The 24,474-nt window shown below is 36.8% G+C and overlaps 1 long non-coding RNA gene across 2 annotated transcripts in view; it reads left to right on the top strand.

Moving 5' to 3' along the window:
• The first annotated feature begins 7,721 nt into the window (after positions 1-7,721).
• LOC124994539 (uncharacterized) overlaps positions 7,722-24,474 on the top strand; it is a 40,185-nt gene continuing 23,432 nt past the window's right edge. Inside the window, exons 1-4 of one of the 2 annotated variants that reach the window (XR_007110517.1) lie at positions 7,722-8,384; positions 10,043-10,136; positions 17,347-17,423; positions 17,789-18,798. This is a non-coding gene — a long non-coding RNA (uncharacterized LOC124994539). Of the gene's footprint in view, positions 8,385-10,042; positions 10,137-17,346; positions 17,424-17,788; positions 18,799-24,474 lie in introns of those variants that run through there. The other variant, XR_007110516.1, reaches the window with a different exon arrangement.

Below are 24,474 nucleotides of genomic sequence, written 5' to 3'. Positions count from 1 at the left end.
CGCTACCCTGAGGCCCCAGCTTTTTCTCTGTGTCCTTCTCCTTCTGGGACATGTTGGTTTGCTCCCTCTGGGCTGTCCTCACTCACCCCCATGTTTCCATCGTGCAGGACACATGGTATGTGTGGCACTAGTTTTGTTTCCCCCTTTGAACAGAAAAGTGAAAGCCCCTCCCCACTTTACCCAGTAGGCACCCACCACTTTTAATCAATAAAAACTGGGTTACATTTTTGCACTTTTTTGCATTTTACATGGTTGCACTTTAAACTGCAAAAAGAGGCACACAGATTAGAGAACATGGTTATTAGGATTAACTCAAATCAATGATGAGTCATTGCTTGGAACTGGATGTGCGGTGGTACCAAGAAAAACTGGGGTTCTGTTAACAGGGAAAAGGAATATAGGTAACAAGCTTGTCTGCCATACATAGCAACAGGAGCCATGGATCTCTTAATGAAACCCACCTAACAACCTCAAAGGTCTGTATCAGTTACTTCCCATGCCTTAGGGAAGGCTCACACTCCACCTCCTCTAAACATGGTCGGCCTAATCATTCATGTACACCAACCAGTCTCTTCACTCCCAGATCCTTTATTTCACTGACACCCTCCTAGGGTTGAAGGCAGTACCGCATAGCGTCACCTTCAGTCACACTGTATTTACCATCCTGTGTGTTTCTTAGTACTTCTTTTGTCCTTACAGTAGGCAGACCATGTGCCAAATATAATCTACTGTCTGTTTTTGTAAAGTTTTGTTCAAATACACATGTGGGTCATTCATTTGCATGTTGTTTGCTGCTTTTCCTCTTGTTGAGATCCATGATGTGATCTCCAATGCTGAAAGTATTTACCATCTGGCCCTTTACAGAGAAGACTTTGTCAACTACTGCTCTACATGTATTTTACCTGCATGTCCACTCGCCTTTCTTTTACATACGTGAGAATAGACCTGGAGAGCTAGAAGGTGTTCGACAGATACCTTTTGACTGATGGAAATGAAAATAATTGATAAGGTAAAGAACTCCAGCATAGTATGTAACATATAGTTTCATTAGTGTTTAATGAATTAATCTAATAATTAACTAAGTAATTAAGACAAAATATCCCCATACTTACAGAGTGGATTCAGGATTCAACTTAGTATATTTATTTATTTTAATTTATTTATTTTGATTCATTGTAAACAAATGGGGTAAAACTTATTTCTCTGGTTGTACATGAAGTAGAGTAATACCTTTTGTGTAATCATACATGTACATAGGGTGATGTTTGTCTCAATCTGTTATTTTTTCCCTTTATCCCACCCCTCATTCCTCTATACAATCCATCCTTCCTTTTGCCTCCCTCCCACCCCCCATTATGTATCATCATTCGCTTATCAAAGAGATCATTCAGCCTTTGGTTTTTTGGGATTGGCTTATCTCACTTAGCATGATATTCTCCAACTTCATCCATTTGCCTGCAAATGCTATAATTTTATTATTCTTTATGGCTGAGTAATATTCCATTGTGTATACATACCACAGTTTCTTTATCCATTCATCAATTGAAGGTCATCTAGGTTGGTTCCACAATCTGGTTATTGTGAATTGAGCAACTATGAACATTGATGTGGCTGTATCTCTGTAGTATGCTGATTTTAAGTCCTTTGGATATAGGCCAAGGAGTGGGATAGCTGGGTCAAATGGTGGTTCCATTCCAAGTTTTCTAAGGAATCTTCACACTGCTTTCCAGAGTGGCTGCACTAATTTGCATCCCCACCAGCATTGTATGAATGTGTCTTTTCCCCCACATCCTTATCCACACCTATTGTTGCTTGTATTCTTAATAATTGCCATTCTACTTGGAGTGAGACAAAAATCTTAGAGTAGTTTTGATTTGCATTTCTCTACTTATTAGAGATGTTGAATATTTTTTCATATATCTGTTGATTGCTTGTAGATCTTCTTCTGTGAAGTGTTGCTCATTTCCTTAGCCCTAGTATATTTAAATGCTATATGTCCTAGGAGGTAAATGTAACCTCTCTGTGCTTCAGTTTGCTCCTGTACAAAATAAAATTATATTTAATAAAGTATAAAGTGTTTATAAAACTGCCTGGCACATAGCAAGCACTCAAAAGATATTGAGAAAATCCATTTACATATATTATTTTCTCTACATGTATTATTTTCTTCGTCCTTTGTGCATTTCTTTGAACCCATTTAGTAAAAAGACATGGACGGGGCAGGAGCAATTTCTAACTTTTCCTGGTGCTGATAAACCAAGCCTGAACCAGAAGAAGATTTGATTCAGATGTTGTAGGAACATCCAAGGAAGCAATTGCTAAGTAACAGGGTCAGAGGATCAATTAGCACACACTGAGGGCGGGGGAATCAAAAAGTCACAAGCATGTCAACACAACACTGAACTCTGCTTCCCCTGATGAGAAATGTCAGTGCACAGACGTGAGGGGAATGGCAGGAGAGCTCTTTCATTGAACTGTCAACTAATGAAGTGGTGAGAAATTAGCAGGCCCTGTAATTTACACGCTAATTCTCCCTAATGCCACCTGGGGGTTTCCTGCCAGCAGAGGTGCAGAGAGGGGGAAATGGTGTGGCCCCGGCCAGCAGCCAGGCTGCACGGCTATTCTCTCTTTGCCAAGCAACACAGCAGCCCAGCTTGTTCCCATTCACCATTCAGCAAGCTTGGCAGACTTCCCCCAGAGCATGGGCAAGCCTCAGCTATCAAGCAAAATGAAGACAATGAAAGGAATGTTAAAAGCCTTCACCTTTTTGCACTTTCTGTATGTGCTCTCTAAAAGTTGACCCAGCAGGCGGGCAACCCTTTACAGCTTTTCCTCAATCCTGCCATCTCCCTCTCCCAAGAAAAAGTCAGTGGAAATGGTCGCCATAATCATCCTCTCCCTAAAATGAACTCAGAAATAAGATTGGGGCTATGTAGCATCCAGGAGCTGCTATCATCACATTTATCATCATTATTTTAAAAGCTTTTCTTTTAAAACATGTATTCCTCTAACAGAAATGTGACTCTGCACTCCAGCTTTCTCCCTAGACTCTTCTCTTAGGAAAGTAACGGTTCTCACTCCAAAAACACACCAGGGGAAAGCAGGGAAGGACCGTGCTTGTCCACTGGCACCTTTTGGGCAAGAGTCCAAGTCTGTGCTGAGGAAGCGGTGTGTGATTGCGTAGAGAACTGCCTCCTATATTATAATCATATATTTCCTTGGACATTCTCTGGACTGCCAAATGAATAATGCTGCATTTTTGCTCCCCCTGGTAAGCAGGGGCTGATTTTAAGACCATTAGAAAAGGGGAGAATTTTACAATCTTCTCAGTTTCTCTGGGGTCACAGTGTAATTGTGTGGTGGGAGAAACGGGGCCCTAGAGATGGCGTGACAGTCACTTCTCATTACCTCCCACTTGGTTCATTACGTCTGTAGACAGCGATTGCCCGCGTGTGGATACTTCCATTACACGAAAGGATGTAATGTGCTGGAGACCTCACATAGCTTTCAAATGGGGAGAAGCCTGTTTATTCCAGGCACATACCTGTCTTGCTTCCAGGGGCCATGCCACAGGAATGGAAAGCGACATTCGGAATAGATTAGAGGTAATCAATACAGGAGAGCCAGGTCCCATGCATGCTTATACCCAGTGAGATATTTATATGCGTGGGTCCTGCCAACTTATAAGGCTCCCACAGCGGATTGAATCCTCACTCATAAACCTACCAATTTTTATTTTAGCAAGTAGCCTTACTCAGGTGTACTATACATAGGCTTCTTTGTGTAGCACTTCTGCATTGGCAATCATCCTATTCTCTTTCACACACACACAAAATATAAAAGGTCTTTCTCATTTCACACTTGCAGGGACAAGTCCTGGGAATCATGAAACACAGGAATACTATTTCAGACTTTTTTCCCTCAGGAGTGTAAAGAGCCCCAATTATAAACTAAGGGGAGTTTACAAGAGAGAAAACTGAATTATAGTAAATTAGTGTTAATATCAGTAATTTAAAAAAAATATAGACTTTCTCTTTAAAGAAAAAAAAAATCATTTCTTTCCCCCACAAAGTTAATAAGAGGTACCTAAAAAGAGATGATGAAATAAATCTGGAAAGCCACATACTATATCCTACTCTTGGGAATTCACAATATCACCTTTTGTAAAGGTTCTGAAAATTACTATTATCAAAAAAAAATTTAACGCAGTGTTACCTTAACTAATTCAAATAACACTTTTTGAAACTGTAATCTTATCAATACTTATATGACAGCAGGGGAAATCCTGTTCTACTATAGTTCCATAATTTTCTGTAGATTTTCTATATGCTAGAAATTCTCAAATTTTAGCATACATTTGGATCACCTGTGGATCTAATCCATATTGCAGTCATTCAGAAAACTGGGTAAAGTCCCGCTTCAGAATTCTTAACAAGCACTTACAAAGCAAGGCAGCTCATGGCCCACTCTGAGAAAGATCAATCCACACACATGCCCTTGGCCTGAAGTCATTAAGGATTGAACTATACACTGTTAACAGGAAAGCTTGACACCTTGTAGGTTGGATGTCTGTATCTCTGACTCTGGAAGTTGACCAAGTTCCTCATGAAACTCAAGGGCTTTTGAATTGAAAATGAATGTTTGCCTCCGTGAATTTACCACAACTGATGGTTCATTCACCTTTGCCTTTGGTTTTAAAGGTACATTCCTTTTACTCTCAGATGCACCCATTCACTTGCTTTGCTAATCCAGCTTTATTCATTTATTCATTCGACAATTATCTAAAAAGCATTCTCTGTGTGTTCAAACATTGGCTGAAAACTAGGAATATCAATGAATAAGAGTGACAAAGATCCTCACCCTTGTGGGTTCACACCCTAGGAAGGCAAGAGACAACATCAACATAATAAATTATATACTAAGAAGGTGGTGTTACAAGAGAAATAAAGCAGGCTAGGAGACATGAAGAATATGGGTGGGCAGAGGGCAGGAAGGAAATGTAATTCTTTTTAGTTGTAAATGGACACGGTACCTTTATTTTTATTTATTTTTATGTGGTGTTGAGAATCAAACCCAGTGCCTCACATGTGCTAGGCAAGTACTCTATCACTGAGAAAGCAACCCCAGCCCAGGAGATGTAATTTTTTTTAAAGGCAGTGGGAATATGTCCCCATAAAAAGTGACATTTGAGTGAAGTCTTGTAGTAAGGAGTGGAGGTGGCCTTTTAGCGATGTAGAGAGTTCAGGCATACAGAGCACCTCCGTGAACAAGAAGCCACTGTAGGGTTTGTGGGACTGAGAATGGAGACCAGAAAGGAGGAAGTCCAGCCCCAGAGATAGCAAGAACCAGATCTGCCAGTGTATTGACTTTTATTCCAAGTGAAATGAAAAGCTATTACAGATTTTAAGCAGAGAAATGATATTACCTGGCAATATCTCTAAAGGATCTGAATTTATTCAACATGGATTGGGTTTCTAGTGATATGCCAGGCACTGGGTTTAGGGCCATAGCTACCAAGATGAACAGAGTCCTTGCCCTCAGAGTTTCTGCACCTCTGATACAGCTCTTTGCAGTTTGGTATGTGAACATTTAAAACCTCTTGTCCTTGCCCCTGGTATAACCAGACCTCTGCTCGCTGTTTACTTTCCCATCTCAACATCCACATATTGCCTTGTCCTGGGGGCTATAGCAGAAGACCTGGGATCAGATCAGCCAAGATGCTCAGGTGCCTGGCCCTTCCCTGAACATACTGTGTGACCCTTGGCAAGATATTGGTCCCCTCTTTTCTTGGCTTCTCCATCTGTTTACACAATTCTCTGTAGAACTATGTTTTTTAGGTCTGATAAGATAACCAGCACTGATAGCTTTAGGGTGTAATGAAAAACTGACAATTTTAATTTTCTTTCAAATTATCATACTCTAAAATAAATAGAGTTGAGAAGATTCTCCAGTTATTCAATCTGGCAGCACTGCCTCAGCTGAAGACAGTCTACAAGTTGGCAGACCAGAAGCGAGGAAAAATTATCTTAGTTCCTGGAGATAAAACCTGTTAGTTATCAACAACTGAAATTGAGAGAGAGGGTTCTCTGGGGAAAAGCCATTTGCAGCACGGTCTCCTTTTAGAACTCAAACTTGCTTGCCTCCTGCTAAATTCTCTGTTAAGGAAGGATGTGAAAAGTTACATTTAACTTCAGCTTCCAAGGTTAATTCTAAATGATCAGGCGTGGCTTATTCTCCTCACCTGTCAGTTATCAATAGTGACTGGAGATAAAACCCCCATTCTGGAGAAGGAGAAATGACAGATTTCAAGGAACATCATTTAGTAAACCAGAATTACTGACAAGAGCTGTGTTTGCCTTCAGTATGCATATGCAGTCTTTATGAAGAGCAACACCATTTTTATCAAATGCTTATGATGTAATTTCACCGAAATGGGGGGAATTCAGAGATTTGGCAGGCAATTGGGAACAGAAAAATGCAATACAATGCTATTTCAGCCTGCGGTCTGCATTGGAGCCGAGCTACTCCAGATGTTTCTCTTTTGTCTTCTTTTAATGGTTCCTCTAAATACCACGTCTTAGTATCAGCCAAGGCAGCAAAATTTACAACATACTAATTAATAGCAAGATGCTTAGCTAAGCAACTCTGCTTCTGAATATGTAATTATATTTTTAGAGTTTAATTTTTTTTCCTTTTACCTTTCTTCTGTCAAATTTTACTGGTAGAATAAGGCAGTATTAGGAACATATAAAATCTGAATGTTTACCCTCAAGTGCCATCCTGATATGGATAGTTACATTTATTTCAGAATATATATGTGTATCAAATTTCAAGTTGTATATATATATATATATATACACAAATATTGACACTTAGTTATAAAATGAATCTCAATAAAATTGAGAACTAGAAAAAAACTCACGTGACAGAATCATGATTAACGTCACTTAAGCAAAAATATGCCATGCATCTCACCCTTAACCATATTACTATTGGTTGTATCAGTTATAACCTCAAAATGAAGACAAGTTGTAAAGGGAACAAAAACTGCAACTCACACACACAAACCGATGGGTTATAACTACACAGTACTTCTTGCCATTATTTTTTGTTTTTCCTGTGTTCTGGGAATTGAACCCAGGGCCACTTATATGGTAGGCAAGTGCTCTACCACTGAGCCACACCCCGACTTATTATTTTTTTTAAATAAAAGTGAAATTAGTTATTTTTGTTTGTTCTGGGACTCTTGAACCTGAGATTATCAGTAAAACAGGTTGCACCTGCCCTGCCAATGCCCCGCCCTGATCAGTCCAACCATTAACTTTCTCAGCTCATGCTTCCAGGCAACTGGGTGGGGAGAAGGGAAAAAGAAACTCATAACCCCAATTTACTGGCATTCTGACAAATCTGTTCTCCAACATCAGCTGGAAGGCCCTCCCTGCTACTGGCAGTCCTTTTACTTGTCTCCAGTCAGCGCCATTTCAGATATGCCTTATAGCGGTTTCAAACTGTCTCATGCTCTCCGGTCTTCTCATTCTCACAGATGATCTGGTTCATGTATCACAGAGCTCCTCTCCTGTCCTCAATTAGCCGATTGACCCACGAGACCTACCTCTCCCTCCTTTTCTCCTAAACTGGAAGAGTGCTCTTTTCTAATCCCTAAAGCTAACACTTCTGTAGAATATCCAGCCCCATCTCCTCAGGCAGCTGCTGAGATGTCATTGCATCAGTTTCCCTCACAAACTGGTGCCATTAACCCCTACTCTCGGCACTCTGGCTTCTACCTTCTAGTCTGCACATTTGCTTGACTTTTATCTTATCACCCTCCACACACCCACAGAAACACAATTCTTTAATTATTTTAGCCTCTTGCTCAGTCTGCAAATTGCTTTGTATAGTAATTATCTGTTTACATGACAGTTTTCAACTGGTCTAGTGGTTTTTAATTGTTGTTTCACAAATCCCTTGAGAATCTGATTAAGACAATGGATTCTGTCTCTGGAGACATGAACATAACTGCGCGCGCACATGTACACACACACGCACACACACACACACACACACACCTCTCATGCATACAATTCCAGGTTGCCTAATGACTGACCTCTGTAGGAGATATTAGTTCTGATGGTCAATATTTTCAGTTCTACCTGCCTTCCAGGCACAGGCACACTGGAAGATTATACTTCCTTGCTGTTTTGAGATAAATCACTGCTTTGGCCAATGAAACGCGAGTGGAAGTGACGTGTGTGCAAGTTTTAAGAGCCTGTGTGCAATTTTCCATGCTTTCTTTTTTTGCTCTAACCAAAACTGCTCTGTCAGTTTGGGTTCCGGAGTGAGGAGAACAGAGCAGAGCACCTAGACCACGGCAGCAGACACGAAGAGTGAGTAGGAAATAAACCTAGGGTGAGAGGGGTGGTGGGGGATGGTCAGTCACTGCGGCTTGAGCGGGGCTCTCCTGCTTAGTAGCAGGGCACTGTCTGCTTGACATGCAAAAATCCAAGTCAGAAAGATCATTCCTGTGAGAGCTTAAGCTACTCTCTCCTTCTAATCAACAGGTTCCTTTCACCTCAGATCTGTAGTTTCTATTCAATTCCATCTAATAGACCCTGTCCTGGTTCTTTCCATGACTTCTTGTCCTTCAGATCTCACTCCTTAGAGAGACCTTCCTTGGCCTCCCCTGCCACCACCACCGCCCCCCTCCACCCATGACTGTCATTCATATCGCCCATTTCCTCCTTTCACAAAGTGCATCACAGCCTGTAGTGATCTTGTTTTCTGTCTCTTCAGTTCTGAATTCTCAATACTGACTTCTTGTTATCAACCATGACTCATAGATAATGAGTATTATGCATTCTAACCTCATATGAAATTAAGGGAATGTGTTTAAAATTTGGAATATTTTCATTCATTAAAGATGATAAAAATAGAACCTGAATGTTCTACAGCATGTCACATTTCACTTGTTTCTAAACAACAGTAATAGAACAAGCTGTACCTAAAATATTGGACAGACATCTGAATATTTGAAGTTGCATCAGGAACCACTGAACCTTGATATTCAACTCATCATCATTAAGAGGTCAATTTGACTTTTTGGGTCTTTTCAGAGAGCGGGAGCCAATGGTTCTAACAACCTTTGGTCTCTACCCAGTTAAATACTGGTTTTTTGTAATTCATTGGCATAAACTATTTGCTTTGTTTGCTTTTTTCCCTTTTACTCAGCATATGTGCCAAATGGTCTTTCTTCCCAGCCACAATAAGAATTAGTCCTGAAAGTTTCTGAAAGTACTGAGGGGCTAGCATCTAGTACCCTACCTTGTCACCGAATAAATAGTTTATACTTGTTTAATTAATAAATGAATGAAATCAGTATTATGAACTTACCAAATATTTGTTTTATTTGACTTTACTGTCTATAATTTTATGGTCATCAAAAACAGCAACTATTCTAATTTCAAAAATGAAAACTTTCACCTGAACATGAAAAGGTAACATATTTATTGTTAAAATTTTTAAAACTACAAGACTTAAAATCAACTGTAAATTTTCTATTATCTTTGTAAGATGTGTTAAACACACCTGACATTCGAGAAGAGAGTGTCAGAAGTTGTATACGGCCCTTTTACCAAAAAAGAGATTATGAAAAAGATTCACTAGACATCTACACCTCTGCAGATACTCAATTTCATTTCAGTTTTGGGATCTTCTGAAATGATTGTTAGAATAGGATAAATTTAAGTCTTGATGAGAAAAATCAGACAAAATGTTTTCTAATTGCTAAAGAAATAACCTTGGTTTAGAAAGAAAAGCTCAGTTTTTTAAAATAATTTTTCTATTTTCTTTAACTTTCTCCTGTGTGACAGTGTGCATTGCAAAACAGTGTCTCTTAAAATGAGAAACATATCCTATTACTCTAGGTCTTATATCACATATAACTGGTATGTGATAACTACATTTTTCTATTTATTTTACACAAAAATCCACATGTACAACTTCTGTAACATGTTTTTTTTTCTTTTTTCTTTTTTTTTTTTTTTAGGATGGTACTAGGAATTTTTTTTTCTTTTTAAATGGTTTCGTCTCAATTTTTAAGAGGAGATTCTGTAAGATCTGCTACCATGTTATAAGATAATGTAAGTATGTCTATAAAATTGAACATGAAAATGTGTATATACATGTGTGTTCAGGATAGAGGGCATTTAAAAGTTGATTTGCATACAATTCATTTCTCAATTCCTCTTCAATACAACATATCCTTCCTGCTCAACTAGAGAATCAACCAAAATATGTAACTTCTACAGAAATAGTTGCTATAGAAATGCAAAGGGGACAAATAACACTGAATTGTGCCATCAAAAATTGCAGCTAAAGTAGGACAGTATCAAGGTCTATGTCTAATAATGCTGACTGCACATATTCTTTTATATTCCCTAAAATGAAAGTGCTGAGTCCCAAGTTGGGAGGTCTTCTAGTACTAAAAATAGCACATCTAAATGAAAAAATTTTAGCAAGATTCCAGATTAGAAAGTCAATACATAACAAGCAAGATTCCTTTATACAAAATGATGAAAATTTAATGAATAATGGATTTAAACGATGCCAATTACTTTCCTTCATTTCATTGTATGAACTGAAAAATAAGCTGTATCCTACACAAGACTTGCAGACGCCTTGACTCACAAGAGTAAATGCTTCTTCAGGTTTCTACATGTCTGTCATTTTAATTTGCTAAAGAGCTTATTTTGAAATAGTGCTCTGTGACAGCATTTAAGGTAACATCAACCTTTATGTTTGTTAAGGAAAAAAGAATCATAGACTGAATCTCTTAAAACATTTGGCTCTGTTTTTGGTTTTTTGGCATGATACTTAAAATACTGAATTGCTAACAAGGCATCTGGTATATATAAAGGTGACTGTTAAACTCTTCTTGCCTTTGATCTTGCCAATTAAGTTTTATAAGAGAAAAAAGTTCTATCAGCCAATTTAAAGATTATAGCTTTAGAAAGAAGTTATTTTAGAAGGTTGATACATCCTGTGTTCAAAAACTAAAATAACCTTACTTTAAAAAATATTACACTAATACCCATTCATTATAAAAGTTAACTCCTAGTTTGATATTATCAGTACGATCAGCTTTAAAAAAAAAAAAAAAAAAAGGAGGGTGGATGTTATAATTTTGATCTTAAATATTCCTCCAAGGCCCATGTGTTAAAAGGTTAGTCCCCAGGATGTGGGAGGTATTGGACCCTTTAAGAGGCGGGGGAGCCTAGCAGGAGGTCTTCATGGCATATACCATGGTATACCCTTAAAGGGGACAATAGGACCCTTGGCTCCCTTCTGGCTCTCTTATTAGCTTCCCAGCCATGAGGTTAGTGACCACACATTTCTGCCATGATATATTGCCTCATCACAGGTCCAGGAGTAATGAAGTAAGCCAATCAGACTGAAACCTCTAATACAATGAGTGAAAATAAACCTTTTATCTTTATAAATTGATTACCTTGGGTATTTGTTATAGTGACAGAAGTCTGACAAATAAAGAGGGAGAGAGAAGAGGGAGATGGAGAGAGGCAGGTAAGGAGAAAGAGTGAAAAGTGAGTGAGAGGAGAGAGAGAGAGATTCTCTTTCAGAAAAATAGAACAATAGTCACTTCTCTATACCTTCTTTCCTATCAGTAAATATTGATACTGATTTCAATAAACCTTCTATTTTACCTGTATTATTATAATAAAAATTCTATCTGAATCTACATCTTAGTAAATTGAGCTTTTCAGATTCAGAAAGAGTGAAACATTGTGAGTTGTGATATAGGATAGGCAAAAGTTCAAAACCAAGTACCAACATTTACTTTTGACAATGGTCAAGATTTAATGCTTCTGTTTTTCTGTGATGTGAAAGACGCATCACACGATGATCTAAACTTTATGTCAATGCTCCCTTGAAATTATCTAGGTGAAGAATACCAACACTCTAGCTTTTCAAACTGAATATTTACTCATCATATTTGACCTCTTTACCATATTTGACTCTACCATTTCATTATTCTTTGAAGTGTCTTTTTAGGTTTCTGTGATCTATCCTTTTATGACATTTTTCTTCCTGAGTGTTCATTATCACTCTTTTTTGAGACTTTCTGCTGTCAATGACCTTATGCTCTTCTCTTTCCAAACTGTTTTTCCAACAAAATTTCACCTACCCCTGTTCCTTCCCCATATCATCGACCATCACCTATAATCTAATAATCCTATAATGCCTCCCTGTCAGGCCTCCATCCCAAATTTTAGCCTGCATATTGCTCCTATTAGACAACTTAACTGGGCTGTTCCGAGTGCCTTCCACAGTTTACACCTACCCTGATCCTAGATGGAAAGCTAGAATACATTCCAAACTCCTGTTCTCCCTCATGCTGCTCTCACATCCGAACAGCCTATGATGGTTTACTGACCCTACTTCTAAATACGTGATTATTTCTTCCACTGCTGTAATTCAGTCCTCATATGTAGATCATGAGACCAGCCTCTACATTATTCAGATTGTGCATTATAACAAAGGATGTTTATAATAAATGTTGCAAGAAAAATATTAATGACTTAGCACAAAGATTTATTCCTTGCTCATGTCACCATCTAGAGCTGTCTGTGAACAGAATTTGCTCCACTCTAATGATCAGGTATTTTCCATCTAGCGACCACCTGAGTGCATGGAGTGCCCCATTAGACCTTGGTCTCACCTGAAAGGCAGTTGAGAGGACAGAGGGTGAAGTTTGACTACAGGCTTGATCTCTATACAATGCTGGGACAGGAAGAGGATAGCTACCATTAAAACTCCCATTCAAAAAGGGGAATGCTAGAACACAATGTTCACTAGTCCACGGCAATTCTGAAATCATTTTGGAAGTCCTCTACCCTGAGGAGGATCAGAGTCACTTGATTAAATTTTAATTCTCTCTGAATAATTCCTTTGTCCTCAGCTCTTTCCTTTAGGGGTTCTTATTGTGTATTTATTGCCTTTTGCCAGAGTTGAAATAAGTAAATTCAAACATTTTAAAACTAACAGATAATTTTACAGATCAAGGAGTCAAAGATGTTCAATTTGATATTTTGAATTTTTTCACAATACAAGATCTTCAAAAATTTGTTCAGCTCATGTTGTATTGCTTCCATGTAAATTCTCAGGCATTTTTATTCTTCTCTTCCCCTTTCCACCTCTTTTCCTCCCCTAATCTTATCTTTGCCATAGAACCAAGTCATGTTGTTCAACTAAAATTCGTTCTGGGTCCTTTACATATTCATTTGGGATCTGGAATCAGCTGAATTTTCAACCATTTTTCTCTAAAAGTCTTTGGACTCTTTCTGTTGTTTTCTATTCAACCTGGAAAATGGTCAATTATTTCTGAGATCATTTCTTCCTGGAAACACCTTACCAAAAGAAGCCATCAATAACTGTCACACACTTACGCACTGATTCTTTTAAAATACATCTTTTAAAGTAACGATCCTCATAATGTGATCTGCAAAACCCAGTAAATCCCAAAACCCCTTTAGTAGATTTATGAGATCAAAATTATTTTCATAATAACACTAAGAGGTTATTGGCCTTTTTTGTTTTTTAACTATTTTTGCATTTGTACTCATGTCATAACAGGAGCTGTTGGTGCTTTAGCACAAATCAAGGTAGTATCACCAATTGTATGATTGTATTGATCACTGAAAATGTCTATTGGATCATTTCATCATCATGTTCTCAGATACTTTTTTTTTTTTAATTTTTAATTTTTTTTATTTTTTACAGACTGCATTTTGATTCATCGTACACAAATGGGCACATCGTTTCTATGGTTGTGCATGGTGTAAATTCATACCATTTGTGTAATCATACACGTACACAGGGTAATAATGTCTCTCTCATTCCACTATTTTTCATACCCCTGTCCCTTTCATTTCCCACTACATAATCTAAAGTTCCTCCATTTTTCTCTCACCTCCCACAACCCCAACCCCATTATATATCATCATCCACTTATCAGGGAAAACATGAAAACAAGTTGAACTTAAGAAGACTCTGATAAAACAGTAACAGAGTTCACTTTACTAATCTCAACACTTGAGTATAGATCTTTTAACTGCTCTATTAGACCAAAAGGAAAGAAGACATACAGCACTTGGGATGCATACCCAAGTACAATGGTTGCCTTGAGGAAAAGCAATGTGCGATTGTTTGAGTTGCAAACTGAATCATCTCTTTTTCATAGAGAACCATTTTTACTTGAAAGAACAAGTGATAAACAAAATATGGTTATTCAGACTTGGGTATTTGGCAGTTGCTTTCTTGAAAATAAATGAAGTGAGCCTGTCACTTGAAGGCAAACAACCTTGTAGTATTTGTTGCCAAAGATAAAATCTAAGCTTTCAAGTAAAAATTAGAATTTGGAAAACTTGTAGACACCACCATGAGCTTGACAGCTTCTGAATACTTAAAGAGTTTTTTTTTTTATGAGATCAATGGCAATATTAACAAATGTGATTTAAAAAAATTTTATATAATGAAATGTGCAATAGTATAACTCATTAAAACAGTATCTTCCAAGTAACCAATGTAAGACATAACAAAATCATACATAGGTAAAAGCTTTATTTAAAATGCAAATAAGTCAATGGATTTTAATGTAATAGAATGTGAAGGGTTCATTGATGTGGTTTTGAATTTCACATTGCCATGAAATTTTAAGAAATTATCACTTGGGATCTGTACTCAGTAGAAGAGCATGTGCTTAGGTCCTGGGCTAAATCTTCAGCACTGAAAAAGAAAGAAAAGAAAGAAGGAAAGAAAGAAGCTATCATTTGTTAAGTTGGGATATAGAATTGTGGACTATCCGCAGTTATCTGAAAAGATTATTAAAATGTTCTTTCGAAGGAGTATGGGTCTTGATTGTAGATGTCTTCTATTCAGATATGCAATAAGAGGTTTTGAAAAAATATAAAACCATGCATTCTTTTCATTTTTTGCAAATGCTATTATAATAAAAATGTTACTGATGTTAGCATAATGAATATATTATTTTTGACTCATTAATTTTTTAAAATTTCTCAGTTTAATTTTATTATTATAATTTTTGCTAAATATAACACATAAAACACATAAAAGCTTTTTGTGAGCTTCAATAGTTTTAAAAGGATAAAGGAGTTCTGAGAAAAAAAGTTCGAGAATACCTGTTATAGAGAGAAGATCATCAGACTTTGGCCTGAAGGTAAATACCAGCTTACTGTGTTTCTTAAATAAAGTCTTATTGGAATACAGCCCAGCCGTTTGCTTACATGTTGCCATGGCTGCTCTCCCAATGCAATAGAATTAAGTAGTCCCAACAGAGATTGTATTACTTTCAAAGTCAAAGCCTGAAATATTTACTATCTTGCCCTCTGAATTCAAAAAACAAAACAAACAAAAACAACAACAACAAAAAAACCAAACAAACAGAATTTAAAAATGACTTCACTGACCCCTACCCTAGAACTTTGGCTTAATCCTACCTGCAGTTAGAATCATTCAGAAAACTGATTAATCCCTCTGCATCCAACCAGCATATGAGAGAAAAGAAAAAACATAGAGAATTGTGTAGGAAGTGTTTCATGGGCAAGTTCTAGAAAGGCATACATAACTTCCATTAACCAAAAATTAATCAGACTGATCATAACTAACCAAAAAGAAAGTGCAAAATATAGTCTTCCTCTCTGCCAAAGAAGGAAGAAATACTGAACTTACTTCTCTGGACTCATGTTTGAGATAACTCTTAGGGAAAAGTAGGAATTTTCCAGGTAGACCAGGAGTAGGGAGGAGAGAAAGTTACACGGTGGCTGGGATGATCCTAAGAAGAGCCATGGAACACTATGGAATTAGAATTTTTTATGAATTAATTATATTAGAACTCTTAGGGGATTTCCTTTTTTTTTTCTGACAAAAATGCAGAGATGAAGTTAAATAGTTTGCTTGCAGTTAGATCATGCAGGCATTGCCTGGCATACAACTTCTAGATTCCCTCTTCTACTTTTCATTACAAAGTTTAAAACATCCCACTTGGTATTTATTTTATTGAATTGCCACTGGCCCTTTCCTTGCCCTCATTATGACTTTTAACAGGTTCACAAAGAAGTTCCTAGTACACTTCCTCTCAGATAAAGGTTGAGAGTTTTTATTTCATTCATTTATTTTCTCAAAAAGTTCAAACGTGTACTTAAACAGAACAATTCTGCAGGAAGATTGATAGTTACATAAAACCCCCAAATGAAAATGGATGAGTTTCTAACCCTCCTTTGCATTATCTTTCCAGCACAGATCTCCTGTCTGTTTCAAAGAGCAAACCACTCAGAAAAACACAAAACGAGAAGGAAAATAGGAAAAGTGAAAATTACATTGAATATTGCTACAAAATAAAGATTGTGCATTTTCCCTCATTAGCCAAATCTCTGCAGTTTCCTAAATGTGTAAAGATATAGAATACCCATAACTTCAACATAGAGTTTATATGAATCTTCAAAGTGTTTATTTAATTTGCCTATAACAAATGAAGAAAAATCAGCCCTTTCATAAACATTTCAAGTTTAAGATATAAAATTTACATTGTATACTACTTTACTATAATTACTTTTAAGTTTTTCTTGAAAAAGGGCACTGGTTTTTTTCATAAGCTAGCAGACAAGTGTTCCATGCAAGATTCATAGCCAACTTAATTACATGGACACAAATCTTTCCCATAAATTAAATATTCTTAAATCTGAATATCTTTTGTTAACTACTGTGGACAGTAATATATTTGTTATTTATGAATTGTGATCTGCTAAATAACTTACTATTCATAGGGTTGGTTGGTTGGTTTTTTTGGTAGTATTAGGATTGAACTCAGGGCTTCCTGCATTCCAGGCAAGTGCTCTACCTCTGAACTACACACCCAACCCCTTTTTTAAAATCTTATTTTGAGACAGGGTCTTGCTAAGTTTCTGAGGCTGCCCTCAAACTTGGATTCCCCCTGCCTCAGCCTCCCAAGTAGCTAAGATTACAGGCATGCACCACCCCACCTGGCTGTAGAGAATATTTTATAAGATTCCTGCCACTTTTATAGAGGTTAAACCATTCAACAGTGCCCAATTTTAATATATTTTCAAGCATTTCTGGAACAACAATTATTTTACTCCCAAAAGGGCAGAGGAAATTTTATAAAGAAAGGCTTATACAATAATTATCAGTGATAGATACAGTAAAATTTATTCTGGCTACAGGTACATGATTTTTAATGTACAAATCCCAGCTGCCAATAAATTAAGTTTTTCTGAACCTTTTATCTTTTATCAGGAACTTCATCCAGCCTCTGACATGCATTGGATTCCTGCTTTCCCTGTGGTTTTGTTTTCCTCATGCTGAATATTAAGGTAATTATCTATTGTCCTCATCCTTACCTACCAACACATTATCAACTTCCAGTGGGCATTGATTCTGTACTGTGGAGTCTAACCTTCTAACCACAGTGGTACTGAGTAACCAGGGAATTATCCCCCTAGGAGAACGGGAGTTCTTTTCACCTCTGAGTCAATAACCATTAGAACCAACCAATCCATTGTCAAGCTTAACAAATCACAATGGGGATAGGGACCATTGCAATGGGGAAGTTACAATTATTCAGCAATTACTTATAGATATATTATCCACCCTTCTAAAAGAGTCCATAAATGTGCCCACACTTCTGCTAAACTTAATCTGGAAGGTTTCTAAAATTGTTTTTTTTTTTTTCATGTAGACTTCAGAATCCCAGGAAGCAATTGCATCTGAATGAAATAGTAATGACAAAATTTATGAAGCAGAAAGTAGAGTAATTCATTCACCTAACATGAGCCTAATTTCATAAAATGGGGAAGGGTAATTGCCAAGTTCTATCCCCAAATAAAGATGGTCTGAGCTGCCATGAAATTTTTAGCTGCCAGAAGAGTACCCACTTTAGCAAATAATGAACATGAATACCTAAAGTTTTAGGAGTGCTTTTAGCTACAGGTAATGAACAGAAAGTCTGACTATAGTGACTTTAAAAAAACTAGGGAGTCTTTTTCTTCCATAATGAGAAGCCCAGAGTTAGCAGTGCATGGCTTGTTCAGCAGATCAGTGATGCAAGGGTCTGAGATCTCCTTGACCTTGTTTTCACAATTACAACAAAGCTGTTACAATTTCTACAATTACATCCCTTTTCCAACAGGCAGTCAGAGGATGCCGCAGGCATAAAGGGAATTGCCAATATGCAAAAGTAAAAGTTTTATCAGGAAGTTCCAGAAATATGGTTTATGTCTTTTTGGCCATAGTTTTGTTACAGAGTCACTCTGAGAGGTTGAGAGATGGCCAGAGAGAGGAGATACAAAGAAAAAAAGCAAAGGTAGCTTCTGACATCCAGACATTGGTCAGATATTCATAACCAGGCACTGATGTTTTGAAGAGTTTTGTACTTTGAATCTGAAATGTCCACACAAAGCCCATGTACTAAAGGCCTGGTCACCAACCCATGATACCTATCAAGAGTGGGGAGAAACCTCTAGGAGGTTGGACTTAATGGAAATAAGTTAGGTCATTGGTGAAAGTCCTTGGAGGGGATCTGGGGATTCGGGCCCCTTTCTCTTTTTGCTTTCTGGCCACCATGAGGCGAGCAGCTCACACAAGGATTCAATGTGCTGCCACATGTTCAAAGCAACAGAGCCAGGCAACTGTAAACTGGAACCTCTGAAACCATGAGCCAAATAAACCTTTCCTCCTTTATGTTGATTTTCTCAGGTATTTTGTCACAAAGACAAAAAGTTGACTAACACCAAGAATTAACCCAGCTTTCACAAATAGGAGATCTCCTGTTGAACATAAACAGGTTTCCAAATCAAGAATATCGGTGAACATAATGAAGTGAGAAAAATGACAAACCCACTCCAGCATCTTGTCTGAGCAAAAAGACATGGTTATTGTACCACCACAAAATTACCAAACATCTAAGGACCGTGGCTGATTTGAGGAACTACTGCTTCTCTCCCAACTTTGCCTTCTGCCTGGCTTTACTTCTGCCACCTTATAAATGTTTAAATCAGAGCTATCCTGATTCCTGAAAGCATCCAATTCAGAGCAAAGCCATTTCTTTAATCCTCCCTCAGAATCAACTACACCCATCCTTTCAGACATCCTCTTTCTAAAACCCTTCACATCACCAATGGTGGGTAGTCTACTTTCACTATTTCTAGTAATAAGTTTAACTTCTTCAACTATAGTTGTGTTCCTGGTGATCTTTAGCTAGTCAGCAGCACATTGAATTGACCAAATAAGTATTCATCACAACTTTTTTCCAACCCAGTCCATTTTTAACTAAAATGATGTGCCTTAATATGGCATGCATCAAAATTCTTGACTAGGAAAGGAACCAGGAAATAGTGAATAGAGTATATGGTGAACATCCAGGGGCTAAGGGCTCTAATCAGCTCCATCCTATTAACACAAGTGACAAGCCATTAAAGGACAGAAGAGAAACTGACTCACAACATCCAATGAACCTGCCAGCATTAATGTGCTTGAGAGGTGACAAAACTAAAGCTCCAAATAATTAAGTGCATTTTTCTTCTATTCACGTTTGTGAGTGGTAGAATCAGGATTCAAACCTGGGTATCTGAGTCTAAATTAGAAAACCTTTTCATTGCACTGAGTTGCCTCATGAAGTCTGAATTTCTTCTCTATGAACTGACTAGGTTGTTGCACCAGGAATTGAAAGGCCCTTTCCATTCCTCATTCGAGGGTTCTGAATGATGAATAATAATATTTACATTTACTCTCTTTAGCACCACCTGATCTATAGATGAAAGGTACAAAAATAATGTGAGGTGATATATGTTTATGGAATTCTGAATTTCAGCAAGCCCTTTTCTAAACAACATAAATCATGGACTTGATCTACCACTTGAACTTCCAAGTGAAATCAATTTTCAGTTCCTTATAATTTAAAAATATGAATACTTCACTTAAAGAATTGTGTGAGATGCTGTTCAAAGAGGAGCTGGGGAATGGGAAGCCTTAACTTGATAAAAGCAGGAAAGGAAGTAACATATACATTTTTCTATATTCAATCCACTAGACTTTAACATCTGCACAGTCATATGGAATACCTTCACTAGGTAGTAACAGACAATATAGGAAAATATGATCAGTCACACAATTGATCAGGAAAAACAAAAGTTGTATTTTATTAAATATTCTTAAAAGAAATAATAAGCAGTGTTGTGTAATTGGGAAAATATACACTGAATCACTTAAGGAAGAAATGACACTTTGTAACTTTCCTTTTGTACAGCTATTTGCAATTGGCAGCTAACACTTCTAAGAGTTTTGCATATCACATTTGACCCACAATTTCATTGAAACAAAGTCATAGATGTATGCAAAGATTTGTCACAAAAATGTTTATAGAAATATTACTTATAGTTGGCAAAAATCAATACAAAGGTAAAAAGTTTATGATAGAAGATTAGATAATTATAATTTATTCACATAATGGAAATCTGTGTAGGTCTTAAAATAAAAATTACATGTACATATCAAAATACATTTTTTGGTTGAAAAATGTAAATTACAAATACATTATTGTGTTTTTGCTTGTATGTATATATGGGTGCAGATGCAATTTGAAAAGAGTAGTTATCTCTCTTCTTTTTTATCTGTCTTCTAAATTTTCCAACAGGAAGATAATTATGCTTATATAGTTTTTAAATGTATTAAGTGACATTTTGAAACAAATACTACTAGTACTCCATAAAAATACACTATTCAGTAATCCAAATTCTAAATCCACTTTCCCTTCGAACAATAAACAATCACAAAACCCAGCATAGAAAACATTCTCTATGATATGAACGAACTCACAGAGGCCAACCCAAGGGCCATCTTTGTTCTAAGAACCATAAAAATCCTTATCCTTAGAGGTTCATTCTCAATAGTTGCTTTAAATATCTTTTCTGCTTTAAATTGGGAACCTAGCTTAAAAAGAAGACTATATGTAAAAACATTTTTTAAAAACAAAATTAAAATGTTATTATAAAAAATTTTATTATGCTATTACATGGATTTCTGAGAGTTGTGAAAGCTATTTGTTTACTTAAAGTACTTTATCTAGTTGCATTTCTATAGTAAGTGTTTTTTTAGGCCAATGCAATACTGCCAACCAACAATTATGCAATGGTACTTGGAGAAAGATGGTATCGCAGAGGAGGCTGTTTTCAGTTCTTCTTTTTCCTTTGGGCATTTTTTAAAAAACAGGAAGTGCCATTAAAAATCCTCATCAAAAAAAAAAAAAAAAAAAACAAAAACAAAAAAAAACAGTGCCTCATCTCACTGCCACATTAATAGCATAATTTTAAAACCTCCTGATATGAGAAGCTGAAGAATTAATTTGTCAGCATTTCTATTACAATAGCTGCCTTACATTGGTTTCCTGTTCTCACTTAGAGTCCTTAATACTCATTATCTTATTTAATCCTCACAGGCATACTACAAAGCAGATATGATTATCACTATTTTACAGAGGAAAAAATTGAGGTTCAGAAAATTTAAACAATTTGAATAATTCAAATGCTTAAATAACTTGATTTGAAATCACACAATAAGAGAATCAAGATTTGAACATAGGTCTCTGACTCCTGGCCTATATACTATTCATTATGCACCCTGAATTCATCATATCTTTCTGACTAGACTCTTATGAGGTGATTTTTTTCCCATTTGTTGGCTATTGAGAACCTTAAAAAATATATCTCCTCATATCCATAGGATGCACTACTATAAAGCTATTCAAACTCAATTCTGAAATTCCCCCAACATAAGGTTTTACAAATGATCAATTAGTATGAATCTAACTGGTGGCTTCTTCTTCCTCAGCTTCAGATATAAACAGTGTCCCTCTACAGTAAAATTGCAAAGTAAAGCTCCAAGTTTTCCAGTCTGTTTTTTTAATTCTTCACCCCAGTTTATTTAACTATTCCTGCAATGTTTATTCTGTTCAAAGGATTAACATTGGTTACTCTCATTTTATCAAGAGATTCAAAACTACACATTCTCCATAATTGTTGTTCCAGACCTCTTTCCATGTGGTTGTGTGATATTTCATGCTAGAGACTTGGTGTCTGTGCCTGCTGTAATTCCAAGGTGCCTCTGAATGGATCACATACTCAGGGGTCTCTGACATCTTTACTCACCACTATGGCTACCACTAAAGCCAATGGGAAGCACAAAGGTAGACTCAAATTGAGATACCTACTCTGGCTGGCCCCAGATTCACAGCTCAGACTATAAGAAAATATAATCTATTATCAAACTGAGTTCAATTCCCCAAGTTGGAATTCTTTAGATTCACTCATATACCCACTTCCATTAAGCAAAGTGATTATTACAATGTTAGGGTGCAGAGTAAAGTTCCTTGCAGAACCAAAACAAACCTTCCCTTTACAGGTTTTCCCATCCACTGGTTCCACTTAGTCACACCATCTTCATATTTTCTTCATCACACATCAACATTTCTTTGCACCTCATTGACATCTGACTTGGTTAGCATTATCCCAAGTACATCTTACAGGTTTTAATAACTTTTATACTAAATAGGAAAAGTGTCTTAAGGTTGAAGTTTTTTCTAGGACGTCCCTCCATTCCTATGAAACATCTATGTAAGTAGGTTGCCCAACTTTTTTCTAACAGGATTTAAGCTCTGAGTACCAATGATATGACAGGTAGAGTCATTTGGTTGCCTCTATCTTGGATGCCTGAATCCAGAGCATTTGCATGAGTGTATCCAGTTACAAAATTATATTGTTTTACTCAGTTTGAGTTTCTGTATTAAAATCCAATATACTGGGAAGCCTAAGTACCCAAAAATTTTATTCTCACTGTTCTGACATCCAAAAATCCAAGATCAGGGTGCAAGTATGGTCGGATTTTGGTAAGGGGCCCCCTTCTGGTTTATAGTCTTATATGTGCACATGGTGGAGAGCAAAGAAAGAAAGAAAAACTCTCTGGTCTCTTCCTATAAAGACACTAACCCATTCTAGCTCTTTCAACCTCATAACTTAATTCCTGCCCCAACGACCCATCTCCAAACACCCTCACATTGGAAATCAGAGTCCCAACATACAAATTTGGGGAAGACACAAACATTCAGTCTATATGACATATATATTTATATAAATACACCAAAAAGAAATCTATGGCTTTGAGTAGTGATTGCCACAGCACAGATCCATGATGGTCTGTATATGACAGAACTCCAAGAAGAGCCAGTCATAGGGACTCCACTGTCCCTGGCACCCCAAGCTGCCTTTCCAGTAACTTCCATGATAGTTACCACTCAGGAAGATGGACAATAGGAGGTGATCTTAGTGAGTTAATTCAAGTTGGTCATACCAGGGTCTAGGTGAACCCTTTATGGATTTCAAATCTCTTTTTCTTTTTTTCCCATGGTGAAGGTTTATTTTACTCTACTCAAAAAAAAAAAAAGAAAAAAGAAAAAAGGTATTGGCAAACACTGCTTACTGTTTACTCCTCACATGGTAAGTTTAAACACATACCTACGCACAGTCTGCATTTAAACTATGGCTAAAGTAGCATATTCAATTTTACATTGACTTCCCTAGAATCATCTAATGTTTCAGTTTAACCTCTTCTATGCAGAAAATGTTCTGGTAACAAAATGTGTGAATTAATCAAAAGAAGAAAAATGCATTGTTGTCATCATTAAAGAAAAAACTTATTTCTAGAGTGAAGCATAACTAAAATATACCACTTACTTCTTTATTTACATTTAATTGTATTTGCCCAAAACATTTTGTTTATAAACTTGCTCTCTGGAGGAAAAGGTGGGAAAATAGCCTAATCCTTATTCTCACAATAAATAAATATATTTTTTAAGACCTGCAGTAAACTACTAGTCAGTTTCTAAATCCCAATGGTGGGAAAGAGGTTTTAACAACAACCTTCAGCCACACTAAAAATTGTTAGATGGATCCTCATTCCTATGTCAAGTTTAAATTCTTCCACTCCATCCACCATCCACTCACATTATGGTGATGGGGAAAAAAATTGAGCTTCAATTTAAAGTCAAATATTCAGATACTACAGCAGATTTGAGAGCAAGGCACTGGAGCGAGTGAGACAGTTTTCTGTTGTGATCAAAATCCACAACTAAGAAAAATTAAACTTCCTATAATTTAATAAATTACAGAAGGAATACCTGTAATTACCCACATAAATGATGACCAAAATATTTGCCCTTCGGGGGCTGGATTGCTTTGGAGGGAGGCAGCCGTGTTGGCCACGCTCGAGAGAGAAGGCATGTTGACACACAGGAAAATAATAGCTAGTGTAGTCTGGAAAGCACTGAAAAAAGGATTTAAAAAAAACCTGAAAAACAGGACGCGGCTGTTTTCTATA

The sequence above is a fragment of the Sciurus carolinensis genome, chromosome 10, assembly GCF_902686445.1.
Source record: "Sciurus carolinensis chromosome 10, mSciCar1.2, whole genome shotgun sequence".
Classification (NCBI taxonomy): domain Eukaryota; kingdom Metazoa; phylum Chordata; class Mammalia; order Rodentia; family Sciuridae; genus Sciurus; species Sciurus carolinensis.
This window is presented reverse-complemented; position numbering and strand designations above follow the sequence as displayed.